The sequence below is a fragment of the Rhinatrema bivittatum genome, chromosome 2 (assembly GCF_901001135.1).
Source record: "Rhinatrema bivittatum chromosome 2, aRhiBiv1.1, whole genome shotgun sequence".
Lineage (NCBI taxonomy): Eukaryota > Metazoa > Chordata > Amphibia > Gymnophiona > Rhinatrematidae > Rhinatrema > Rhinatrema bivittatum.
In genome coordinates, this window is record NC_042616.1 from 63,035,589 (window position 1) to 63,049,838 (window position 14,250).

Genomic DNA, 14,250 nt, shown 5'->3' on the forward strand with positions numbered 1-14,250 from the left:
ATCTTCACTATTTTGCTGAGTTAAGAAACAATTTAAAAATTAGGCAGAGTTTGCAATTAAGGCAAAATAAGTGGATTTTACATTCTTCTATCTATTTTAGGGAAAATTTCCCATTAATTTCTATCTTGAAGAAGGTTGTGGACATAAAGACAATTTTTTTTCCCACAGCTGTAAATATACATATGATAGGGGTTGAGGGTACTTTGCAAGTAATTTTTCAGTATTTTACAAATGATTTTGCACTTACATGAGCCACTGAAGAAAAGCTGGGACAGGTAACAATTTGAGTGAATGTTTAAATGACAATAATGGCACTTTAAGATTGATAACCTCCAAATATTTGCAGCAAGCCATCAGTTTTACCTACATGTCTAAAAAACAATGCTAATCTAGTGATTCTAAGATAATGGCTATGGTTTGATAAGATATTCTTTTTAGTGATGCAGAATTATGTACAGAATGATGCACATGGTTTTTCCCTGGATAATCATGTAAGACAGAGTTGTCAACTCACTCCATTTTTTTAGGACAGTCTAATCCACTTATGGTTTCATCCCATATCTGAATTTATAGCCCTGCTTTTGCTAGGAAAATCAATAGGAATATCAGAACTATAAGCTGATGCATACAGTGGAGAAACTAACAGGGCTAGATCAGCCTGACTAGAAGAAATAGTTTAGCTGTAACCACAAATTATTTGTAAAATGACCATGGATTGCTAACTATTTTAAACACCTAGCAGTTTATCTATCTAACATTTCCAGAGTAGACTGCACCCATCTTTCATCCAAATTCAATATAAAATTAGCTTTTTTTAAATTTGTTATGCAGTGATAACGCATCATATTATATTTCATTTGTCTTTAATAACACAGATTGCTGCTTATGGTAATTAAGAGATCAATATTTAGTTGATTCGTGAGAGGGAAAGTTACTTGAGTAGCTTTACCAATATAGTCAGCAGGATGTACCTATATAAATGTTCAACTAAATGCATCTCGCTAAAATTACAAAGGTATATTTTCCCCAGGTAACTTTAGGACAGGTAGAGGTTGGTATTCAAAGGGTTTGTCTGGAGAAAAAAGAAAATTTCATAATTTCTCCCTTTCTAGAAAATTTATGTTTGGATATCTTACTACCCACATAAACCTCCTCCATGAAGCTTGGAGTTCAAGTTCTATTACTCGTATCTTTTATGGCAGGAACCGAGAAGTATTCACACATTGAACACTACAATTGAAAGGGTGAGGGATAAATTGGAATACATAATAAATATATAATTGAATTTAATTTAAACATTTTAAAAATTGTATCCAACCTTTTGAAAGGATGCTCAAGACAGTTTACAGCATTATTAAAATTCATGTAAAATTCAAGCGGTGGGAATCCTGTGTGGAGAGTGTTCCCTTGGAGCATTGGAGCTGCTCAGTAGGGGAGATGGAACCTCTCTATTTGTTCTATAGTGACAGATTGCTGCATGACATCCAGCAAGTTGCTGTTGCTTCCACCCTCCCAAATCTATGCTAGGTTAACAAGACTAGCCTCTCTTGCACCATGCCTAGATCATACATATGTAGCCTATTTACTGTCCCTGCGCAAAGTTCACTGGAACATACCAGAGTAGCCTGCAATTGGGTGTTATTCTTGGTGCAATCAATATCTTAGCCATCATTAAGAGTTTCTCCCTTGAATTTGTTGCTTAAGTCTGCCTTTCCATACTTTCTGTGTTTTGCAGTATTGTCATCTGCAGCACAGGAGGTAAACCATATACCAAGGCATGATTGCTATTCTTCCACTTTGCTGTTCTATTCATGTTTTTTTTTCAGTCCCTTTAATCTTGATAAATGCTTATTTGATATACATCTGATGTGTGTTGAAGATTCAAGTGGTGTCCATCTGTCACTTAGTATTTTTTTTAACCAACCAAGCCAAACTGATATAAAAGCACATTTTTTGTAGCTAGTGGCTTCTTTAGAAAAAAAATATATAGCCCAGCAGATTATTTTAAAAAGCATACTGAAAGAACTGTATTTCATGAGAAATTCTCACCTTCTTACATTGCCAGAATTTAGCAGCTGTGGCTATAGCAGTCATTGTAGGGTATCAGGAAGTAGAAATATGATACAGGAAAGAATAGCTAAACATGATAAATTATACCGTCTGATACAGTGTAGGCTAGAGACTACCAGATATTATTATCTTTATTACAAAAAGATGTACAATCAGCTAAAATTAAGCTTTGTCATGTAATAATTTGTGTGCAATCATTTTTTTTCTATACATCCTTTTGTAAAAGTACAAAGATTCTGCATAAAAAAAAACATGTACCATCTCTCATGTGTAGAAAAGAAGTCCAAAGACTTTAAAGTACTTAACATAATCCATCCAGTGACAATAGGCCATGGAGTAAACATGAGGCCAATATTGAAATGATACTTAGTGAGGAAAATGGCCTCAGAACATAGCCAGATAGCCGCTGACTATCTGGCTATGTTCTGTGGCCACCACTTAGCCAGATAAGTCACTTATCCAGATATGTAGATAAGCAATCATCAATGGGTGGGGAATGGATTAGGATGGTGTTACTTATCCAGTCAACAGGATAAGTGCCAACATTCGGCCTTAACATGTTAAGTTAATTGGATAAGTTAGACTTGCCATAGAGCTGGTCTAACTTAGCCAGGTTTAACTTATCCGGCTAAGCAGAGACTTATACATGGATATTCAACAGCATAGCATGCTTCTCAATATTCCATTTAAGTTAATTGGATAAGTCTTATCTAGTTAACTTAAATACAAGTTTATTTTGAATATTGGGACCAATGTTGATACCCAAAGGCTACATCTCCCCAAAAACCAACCAGGACAGCTCTGGAAAGTTGGTGGTGGTCAGATATCATCTAGAAAGGTGACAAGGAGAATACAAGAAGCAGATGAAGTAAGCATGATCTAGTGGTATCAGGCCATGGAGTAACCAGATTTGTACCTTTAGAACATAATTCCCCAGAAACTAATTGGGTTGGAGCTTGCAGATTGATATAGGCTGGTACCATCCATCAAGAGGACCTTGGAGGCTAGATGTTCAATTACTAGCCTGATATAGTTTAAGTAGCCATTTAGATTATTACAAAGTTTGGTTGTAATATATGGGGCTGGGGAAAGAGGATAAATGTTGGATTAAGTATGAATAAACAATTTTTCATCTGCCTAGGATGATAGAGAGCCAAACAGGCAGATAACAAAAACTGACTTTCATGAGGAACGTTATGCTAGAAATGCTCAAGCTCCTATGGCTGGCACCTGGGATATATCCTTCATAGTGTAGCTAGGAGTAAATGGGTACACTGCATGGGCCAATTGCTCTTTTCCTGCCATCATCTAAGATGTAACAGTGTTAACTGCTGGATTGTCATTCTTCAGGTGCTTCAGCTTTATGACTGATAAACCCCACACATTAGATGAATCTCAACCAAGAACAAAACAATTTCAGATACTCCAAACATATGTACAGTTTATTCTTCCATTCCCCTTATATGCATCATTTTAGTTCTGACAGAGAACATTCAGCAGGTCAGCATGCATTAGCAGTATACCAAAATAAATAAATACAGCTTCAGTTCTCCTTCCTGCTCTCTCCCGTTCCCGCAGATAAAAAAACATCAATAATGCAGAACACGCCCTCAAGCTAAAAATATAATAACCACCTTAACCTTTATAAACAAAATTATTTCAAATGCCAATAAATAAAGGATGTTAAATTATGCAATTAGATGTACATATTTGGCTTCTTTATTTTATAATTCTAGCAAGTAAATTAGGACATCATCACTGTCATGATGATATTGTATATTTAGAGAGCAATTTTTGAACTTCCTATATTAGAATAAGCCTGTGAGGTACTTTTATACCTGTTGATGTTGCTTGAATTTTCAATGTGAAAGTACACCGACATGTTCAATTTGAAGCCTGCCTGGATTTTGTGTGGGTACCTTTTGTATGGAAAGAAACATGGGTAGATTTGAAAATGCAATGTACATGCATAATTTTCCTCCCCCAACCAAAACACACCCCTTGGGAATGTCTCCTCACAATGTGGCTAACATTATTTATATTGTTCCACAATGTGCGTACTCTTAGCTACGTTAACTTAGGGCTTTTTTTTTTAAGATTTAGCGTTAGTTAAATGTATATGTGGTACCCCTTTAAATGCCCTTTTCTGCAGACCTCTGTACTTGCTTCTTTGCTGCCTTGGGCCATACAACAATGGGTTCTCTGCATAGCTATAATCTTTGCACTGCCATCCCTGGCCTGCCTTTGGGAATGACAGACCCCATGTTTTGGCACAGTGGCAAGATAGATACTAGCATACTGATGGACCTAACTTCATATTCACTGTAGGCTGCGAGTCACTGCCCAAATTTTAACTACATCTATTGGGGGGGGGGGGGGGGGGGGGGGAGAAGAGCAGGGAAAGGGGATAATATATCTGCTTAGCACTACCATGAATACTGACTACTAATAAAAACATTTTTAGTATCCTGCTGTAAATATCTGCAAAATCTACCGGAAATAAATCCAATCTACTGGGAATGCAACCTGATATATGAAGTGCCTATTTGCTGTTACTTTGTGTTTCCTGCCATCATGGGTTCAATTTAACACTTGCATAACTCCTTTAAAATGGACACATCAGGAGGAACTTACTGGGAGAGACCTCTCCTAGAGAGAGGTTTTGGTTGGGACTAGAACGAGTTTTGTCTCCCTTCAACAACGCTATCGGAGGAAATCCACTTCCTGGTCCTGGCTCCGCCCCCCGACATGTCACCGTCGGGGGACGGATTGGTTTGCCTTTAAATTTCAAGTGGCTACGGCGCTGCACCGGAGGAACTTACTGGGAGAGACCTCTCCTAGAGAGAGGTTTTGGTTGGGACTAGAGCGAGTTTTGTCTCCCTTCAACAACGCTATCGGAGGAAATCCACTTCCTGGTCCTGGCTCCGCCCCCTGTGATGTCACCGTCGGGGGACGGATTGGTTTGCCTTTAAATTTCAAGTGGCTACGGCGCGCAGCCGTCAGTGCACAGCCTAAGCCGCACGCCAAAGTGGCGCGCCCCTTCTTGAAGAATTTTTTCTGAAATGTTATTACTTATATATGGGCAGGAAGAGGAAAGTAAAAGTTTGGACTTCATCGCCTGGAGTTTCATTGAGGGGGCCAATGGACAGACATGTTGAAAGAGGGGTAAGTCAAGCAATACGAAGGAATATCTCAGATATTTCTTTTTCATCAGGATCTCCTGAAGTCCAAAGACCACAGCAGTTAAATCAACCAAATCTTGAAGAGTCTGATATTACATCTCAGACTTTGAATAGTTCAGATAAAGGTAATATTCATCCTATAAAAGTAATATCAGATTTGGATATAAATTTGGATCAATTGGACCCAGGCTTGATGGAAGCAGCCGGGGGATCCATTGTTCCAGAGAACATTACCTTACGAGATGTTTGGATGGCATTAGATAGTCTACAGAAAATAATGACTAATTCAATTGAACAAAATAGAATTACTACTGCTGAATTTAAAAATGTTATAGAGATGCACAGTAATCGTTTATTACAATTAGAAGAACAAAGTAAAAATTTTACTACACAAATAGATGTGCTCAAAGAAGTAAATAGTTCCTATATAAAAAATGGATTAGTAATCCATAGGCAGTTGGAAAATCTTGAGAATCAAAATCGAGTTCGCAATTTGAGGTTATTAAATTTTCCAGAAACAAGATTAATATCTGCTATGGAATTACTGAAAAAATATTTTGGTGAGGTATTGTCTATTGATTCAATTGATGAGGCCAGTATATCAAAAATATATTATATCCCAAAATCAAGATTGAATACTCAAGCGGGTTTAGAGGATATGGAAGTTGTACAACACTCACCAAATTTAACTTCATTCTTAGAAGCTTCTCAAGATGACATATCACAGAGATCTACTTTGTTAGTGACATTTTGTAGAGAACGAGATAAGAATCAAGTATTAAAAAAATATTTTGAAAAAAAGGACTAAAATTTTTGGGGTCAAAAGATTCAGATATTTCCTGATGTGTCCAGGGCAACTCAATTGAGACGTAAACAATTCCTGACATTAAAGTCTAGAGTGTTAGCCCTTGGGGCAACATTCTATTTAAAATATCCGTGTAAGTGCTCTGTGACACATCAGAAAAATAAATTTATCTTCCAAGATCCCTCCCACTTAGAGTCATTCTTAGTGGATAAAGAAATGGTTGAGAAATGAACTGCAAAAATTTTTTCTCTCCTTAAATCTGTAAAGTTGAATACAGTTTACCTATGTTTATTACTTGATAAAACTTCCCGTAATATGGACTAAATATGCTTAATTGAGTGAGTATTATGAAGGAATAATTGTCATATGTTGATTATGTTTTTATAGCATATTTTGCCTGTTTTTTTTTTCAATGTAAAATTGTTTAAAGAACTTAATAAAATATAAATAAAAAAAAATGGACACATCAAAAGATCAATTTACAGATAATTAACAGGAATATCAAGGAACTCAGAGATATATTGTTACAAGTAAAGGACCGCCATAATAAGCAACATGGTGTTGATCATTCACACAATTTTCCTGACCTTCAATGATGGATAATTGAGCAAATAAAACCTTCAGCAAGACAATAGGACTGCCAGTCAATGTTACATTTCTGAGAGTAATTCTAGATATTTACATTGAATGACTACTGTTATACCCAGTGGTCTCAATTCTGAGACTGAATGGTATTCACTGATTTATGTTTTTTATGATGGATTGCTATGATGCCATTTTTACTAAATTACTGATTGGGTAGTATCCCTTTCCTCAAAAAACAGGTAGAGGTGATATAATGAAATGTTTTTCACTTCCAGGGTCATTATTGAACTTGGTGCTAAGTAGGGATGTGAATCGGGCTTCGGACGATTGAAAATATCGTCGATATTTTCAAAATCGTCAGAAATCGGGGGCTCCTCCAAAACGATAGGAAAACCCCACAATATTGATTGTGGGGGTTCTCTTATCTTTTTGGGAGAGGGCGGGAAAAACGGCACACAAAAATAACCCCTAAACCCACCCTGACCCTTTAAAACAAACCCCTTTGCTTCCCCCACCCTCCTCACCCCCCCCAAAAAAAACATTTTACAGGTACCTGGTGGTCCAGTGGGGGTCCCGGGAGCGATCTCCCACTCCCGGGCTGTCGGCTGCCACTAATCAAAATGGCGCCGATGGCCCTTTGCCCTTACCATGTGACAGGGTATCCGTGCCATTGACTGGCCCCTGTCACATGGAGGGAGCACTGGATGGCCAGCGTCAGATGGCACGGATACCCTGTCACATGGTAAGGGCAAAGGGCCATCGGCGCCATTAGTGGCAGCCGACAGCCCGAGAGCGGGAGATCGCTCCCGGGACCCCCACTGGACCACCAGGTACCTGTAAAATGTTTTTGGAGGGGTTGGGAGGATGGGGGAAGCAAAGGAATTAGTTGTAAAGGGTCGGGTGGGTTTTTTGTTTATCAGCTCGGGCGCAGCCAATAAACAAAACCACGATTGGGTCCAATGGAAAAAACCCCACATGTGAATCGGAACCGGAATCCGAACCGATTCTGGTTCCGATTCACATCTCTAGTGCTAAGTGCTTTAGTGGAAGGTGAAAATGGTGGATTATACAGCCTTGCTACTTGGTGTTCTATATAATGGATTAATACTAATACTTGAATGTTTGTCTCTTTTATTGTTTTTGATAATCTCCTGCTGCAGATATCTGAAACATGGCCCATAACTGGATTTTTTGGATCATAATTTTGGGACTTTGATATTATAGTTTGAATGATCCTTAAAAGAACTTCACACAAAATGCATTCTTAAATAATTTATTATTTGCAAATACCTAAAAAAAACCCTTTAAAACATTTTTTCAAAGGATTTGGACCAATTATTAAATATGAAGTGAGGAAAATCTGATGACCAGTAATGCTTATTATGACATTCCTTTACTTGTAACACTATATGTTTGCCATCCTTGTTATTCCTGTTGGTTTCCTTTAAAATTGACTCATTCCTTCTCCATACCATAACAGGGAATGAGTACATTTTTTAAAGGAACACATTTATGAAAAAATCTAAGGAAAGAGAAGGAGAAATGAGTGGAGAAGGAGGGTAAAGAACATAATTCAAACTATGAGACAAGCAGAATATTTAGAGAATTTAGCAATAAGAGAAAAGTAATTAGTAGATTTGGTAAAAAGAAGGCCAGATGTTTGCCAGTATGGTGATAAAGGCGAGTGGGATCACAAAAACAAATTGAATAGGCATGAAAGGAAACTCTAAACCCATTGGTTTGGACTGAAGCTCGGGCAAGGCTTTGTGATAAGAATGTTTGAATATTATATGTAGTTTCGGAATACCAGTTTGCTCTCACTTTTGAAGAGTGTGTTACTTAAGATTTATGTAAAGTTTTTTGTGCTTTCTTTCTAGATTATGAATACTCTGATGTATGGAATAATACTCTTTAACTATGCACCTATTTTTCAATATATTTTTAAAAGGTTAGATATTTGCAGCATTATTATTTATAGAGATTAATGGGATAACCATGACTATGGATAGGATTTGTTTGACTTAGTGACAATAAGTGGGCAGAGGGAAGTGAAAATGTTGGCAAGAGTAGAATTTAACTAGGAAATAGCACTGGAAGTACTGGAGAAATGAATGTACTAGGGTTTGGTAGGCTGGAAGTAATGATACTTGCACATTTATGATTATCAAAGCTTCACAAAGAAAGGTGAATCTGAGGAGAGGAGAAAGAAGAAGGTGATAAAGAACTGAGATGTACTTTAAAGAGAATTGTGAGGTGATCTGAAAGGGGAAAGGAATAAGTGAAGCAAGTGCAAGTGAATAAGATTTAAAGAATATTAAGTTAAAGTTGTGACCAGAAAGCTGGATAAAGAAATGGGGTATTGAGAAAACCCAAAAGAAAATCAAGAGGTCAGTATCGCCTAGGCAAAACTAGGTGAGACCGTACAAGAAGATCATTAACATACTGAAGTATCTTAACTCCTGGGGATAACTGTATCAGTTGAAGTAGAATACATGAAACTATAAATACTAGGGATGTGAATCGTTTTTTGACGATTTAAAATATCGTCCGATATATTTTAAATCGTCAAAAATTGTTAGAGGCGATATTTAATAGGAATTCCCCCGATTTATCGTCAAAAATCGTAAATCGGGGGAAGGGGGAGGGGAAGGGGGAAGGGAAGGGGAGGGCGGGAAAACCGGCACTCTAAAACATCCCTAAAACCCACACCGACCCTTTAAAATAAATCCCCCACCCTCCCGAACCCCCCCAAAATGTCTTAAATTACCTGGGGTCCAGTGGGGGGGTCCCGTTGTGATCTTCCACTCTCGGGCCACAAGTGCGTTGATAGAAAATGGCGCCAGCGCCATTTTGGTTCCTGTCCCCGACGTCACGAGCGTAGAAGATTGCTCCTGGACCCCCGCTGGACCCCCAGGGACTTTTGGCCAGCTTGGGGGGGCCTCCTGACCCCCACAAGACTTGCCAAAAGTCCAGCGCGCCGGTAGGCCTATGTAAAATAGGCTCACCAGCGCGCAGGGCCCTGCTCGCCTAAATCCGCCCGGATTTGGGCGGATTTAGGCGAGCAGGGCTCTGAAAATACACCCCTATGTGTGACATAGTGAGGGCAAAGGCGGTCAGCGCCATTTTGAGACGCGATCACTTTGCGTCTCAAGACGCGATCACTTTGCGTCTCAAAATGGCGTCGATCGCCTTTGCCCTCACTATGTGTGATAGTTTGTTTATTGGCACAACACTTTCCTAATTGATAGGTAAGCAGTCATCTAAGATGGATACTAGGGATGTGAGTCATGTGATCAATCGTCTTAATGATCGATTTTGGCTGGGGGGGGGAGGGAAATCTGATCGTCATGGTTTTTTTTTGTTAAAAAATCTTAAAATCGTAAATCGGCGGGAAAACCGGCACACCAAAACAACCCTAAAACCCACCCTAACCCCTTAAAACAAATCTCCCACCCTCCCGAACCCCCAAAAATGTTTTAAATTACCTGGGGTCCAGTGGGGGGGTCCCGGCACAATCTCCCGCTCTTGGGCCATGGCTGCGTTAATAGAAATGGCGCCGGTGGCCCTTTGCCCTTACCATATGACAGGGCAAAGGTAGCGCCGGCGCCATTTTGGTTCCTGTCACCCGACGTCACGAGTGCAGGAGATCGCTCTCGGACCCCCGCTGGACCCCCAGGGACTTTTGGCCAGCTTGGGGGGGCCTCCTGACCCCCACAAGACTTGCCAAAAGTCCAGCGGGGGTCCGGGAGCGACCTCCTGCACTCGGGCCATATTGCCAATATTCAAAATGGCACCGGCGCTACTTTTGCCCTCACTATGTCATATGGGTCGTACGCCGGCTGTCCGATGCCAATACTCAAAATGGCAGCAATCGCCTTTGCCCTCACTATATCACACATAGTGAGGGCAAAGGCGATCGGCGCCATTTTGAGATGCAAAGTGATCGCGTCTTGAGACGCAAAGTGATCGCGTCTCGAAATGGCGCCGATCGCCTTTGCCCTAACAATGTGTGACATAGTGTGTGCCAATACTCAAAATGGCACTGATCGCCATTTTGTCATACGGGTCGTATGACATAGTGAGGGCAAAGGTAGCGCCGGCACCATTTTGAATATTGGCAATACGGCCCGAGTGCAGGAGGTCGCTCCCGGACCCCTGCTGGACCTTCGGCAAATCTTGTGGGGGTCAGGAGGCCCCCCCCCAAGCTGGCCAAAAGTCCCTGGGGATCCAGCGGGGGTCCAGGAGCGATCTCCTGCACTCGTGACATCGGGTGACAGGAACCAAAATGGCGCCAGCGCTACCTTTCCCTGTCATATGGTAAGGGCAAAGGGCCACCGGCGCCATTTCTATTAACGCAGCCATGGCCCGAGAGTGGGAGATCGCGCCGGGACCCCCCCACTGGACCCCAGGTAATTTAAAACATTTTGGGGAGGTTCGGGAAGATGGGGGATTTGTTTTAAAGGGTCGGGGTGGGTTTTAGGGTTGTTTTGGTGTTCCCGCCCTTCCCCGATTTACGATTTTTTGACGATAAATCGGGGGAATTGCTATTGTATCGCGGCTCTAACGATTTTTGACGATTTAAAATATATCTGACGATTGTTTTAAATCGTCAAAAAATGATTCACATCGCTAATGGATACCCTGCATCATAATAGACATCTTTTCCCTGCAGGAGCTGTAACTAATGCTGTGGAGATTATACAAGAACCATCTAACAGAAAAAAAAAACCCTCTTAATTGTTACAGCTTTTCGAAAGTACCTTCAGCTGGAAATATCCTCTTACTGGCATGATACTTCTTGCCAGGTAGATCTTCCATGCTTGACAACAGACAGCCCCTTTCCTATCACACACACTCTACGCATTCAAGATCTCCCAAGCAGGAATGGGATCAGGGGTTCCCTTCTCATTATTATTATTTATATATTTTTCTCTTTTTTTCTGTTTTGTTTTGTTTTTTATATCCTAAGCAGGGGTGCACTTCCCATACTTATCCCAGCCTATTTACCTAGGTTGTATTCCCAGGGATTTCACCTCCCTCTAATCCACTGGGCCCGGTATTTTCCCTAAATTCCTTTCCTGGAGCCCTGAATTCATCCACCGGCTGTATCAGGCCTTAATTTTACCTGTAATTCAGAGGAACACACTAGTCTCCATATAATAATGCAAAAATGATAAGTAAGCACATCTCCCTTGAAGGTTTCAATGTTAGTGAAATACAAATGGCACAACACAAAAAGAACAAGGAGAAAAAGGACAAATACCTTCAGGGATCCTGTCCTCTTTTCCTTTCTAATTGAGAAAAGGGCTCTCGGGCTGTGCTGTCCTGCTTCAGATCAGCTAGCATCCTTCCTTCTTCGATTCCCAGAACAATGCACCATCTGTAATGTAAAAGTTATACCAAGGACACAACAACAACAGAGATTGTATGTTTCTCAGAATTAAAAGCCTTTATTCTTATGCGCATAAGGAAGTCGGCTCTCAATGTTGCAGAGTCCGACTTAATCAGGTATCCAACTGACTCCACTTAAATACACTTTCTTCCAAGATGTTATTATAAACAGTTCTTTGATTTAAGATTAAAAGGTGAAAACATTTGCTAAAACTAATATTTTTAGCTGGCCTGGGAATTCTGACCCAACCTTGAAGACATGCATTTTTACAGCTCTTACTGTGCTATAAAGAGATACAGTTATCTAAAAGTGAAACAGTTTCCAGGACCCAGCAATGCCTCCTGGGCTCTCTCTCTGGTACTTTTCCATTGAAAAGATGCCTCTCATAAATTTTATTATCTCACCACCCACTCAACCCACCCTGAGTTGAAAGTGCCTCTCTTATTAGTAGTAGTAGATATATAGAGAATCATGTTGTCCCATTGCAGTTCCCCCTCTATCTCTCGTGTGGCAAAGTAAGATATAGCATGACCTGGTAATTTGTCTAAATTACCAGAGTCTTGTTGTGTCCATTGGTCTCAGATGGCTTTGATCTGCTCTCCCCGCTAGCCTTGGGAAAATGGCTACCGCCATGTCTGCATGCCACTCTCTCTGGCTATGGCAGAGCTAATCGCCATGCTTCTCCTGAGGGCCTCCTAGGGTGCGCATGCACATGCCACCCACGACTTTATCTACGTCATGGCGGGAACCTCGAGGGCATCCCCCTCGAGTGACGTCACACCATCTGGGTATTTAGCCTGCCCTTCGTTTGCTAACAAATCGAGTTAGCAAGGATTGGAATGCCTCCGGTCTGAGCTACTCTGCCGCTTCCGAGCTGCTGCTGGAAGCTCTCTCTGCTCTTCGGGGTATTTCTTCTAACCTGGGTATCCGCTCCTCGGGGGTCCTTTGCTTTATTTCAGGTACTTCTCTGGGACCAGATACTCGCTCCTCGAGGGCCTGCTCTCCCTGCCTTGGTGCCTGCATCCAACTACTTCTGCCTGCTGGGATCTAACTTTGTCAGTCTGTCTTATCTACAGCTCACACTGGGAACCTGCATCTGGAACTCCCTTTACTACCGTGTGCTGTTAACATCTGCCTTTGTGAGTCGTGTCCCCTCTGCCAAGGATCCCTGAACTGCTCTTACTGGATCACCTCACTACTGCCACCTCTGATGGTACCATCCATCTGTATAATAAAAGATGGATCTTCTGTGTTTGCGTGTCTTGAGTCTAGCCTAGTACTGTGGTTCCTCAGGGGGCTCCTCCCCGTGGGCGTGGTCATCTCCGCAGTAACCAAGAATCCACTCCAACACCTCAAAACCTGTTACGATCCTGGAAGTGGACCCCTGTTCCGAGGTAGAGTTAGCGCTACCCCAAAAGGGTACAACCCTTTAGGTCTCTACCGTCGGAGGGCAAGGCCTGAAGATGCAGATGTTGAAAGAAGACTTCACCCTGGAAGCTCATGATTCCCCTAGGAGGAGCCCATAGGAACCCAGCCGCTGGGGCTTAGGAGACTCACCGAAGATTGATTGTAGGTCTGGATGCAGGCACCTCCTGCGGGTCATGGATTCCAGATGGCTGACGCCTCCAGCAGGTCGTAGACAGTCCGAGAATCGAAGAATAGTCAAGAGCCGGTTCAAGGGTCGAAGTCCAGAGAAGGGTCATATGCCGGTCCAGAAGTAAGTCAGGAGAATGGTCCAAAGCCAGTCCAGGATCAAAGCAGGAGAAAGGTCTGAAGCCAATCCGAAGGTCAAAAGTCGTGGAGACAGGAAGCAGGAACAAGACGTGGAATGGAACCAGGAACAAGGAGCACAGGCAAGCTCACTACAGAGCCTCAATACCAGGGGTGGGCAATTCCGGTCCTCAAGAGCTGCAATCCGGTTGGGTTTTCAGGATATCCCTAATGAATTTGCATGAAAAATATTTACATACAACTGAGGCAGAGTACATGCAAATCTCTCTCGTGCATATTCATTAGGGATATCCTGAAAACCCGACCGGTTTGCGGCCCTTGAGGACTGGAATTGCCCATCCCTGCTCAATACCAAGGCAAGGTCTGAGGAGCAGACCTTGCCTTAAATACCTAAGATGAGGGAGGAGTCCCAGGAAGGAGTCACGACACTTCCTGTCGTGACCCCTTTAAATCATATCTTCAGCCGCATGCGTGGCTTTAATTCA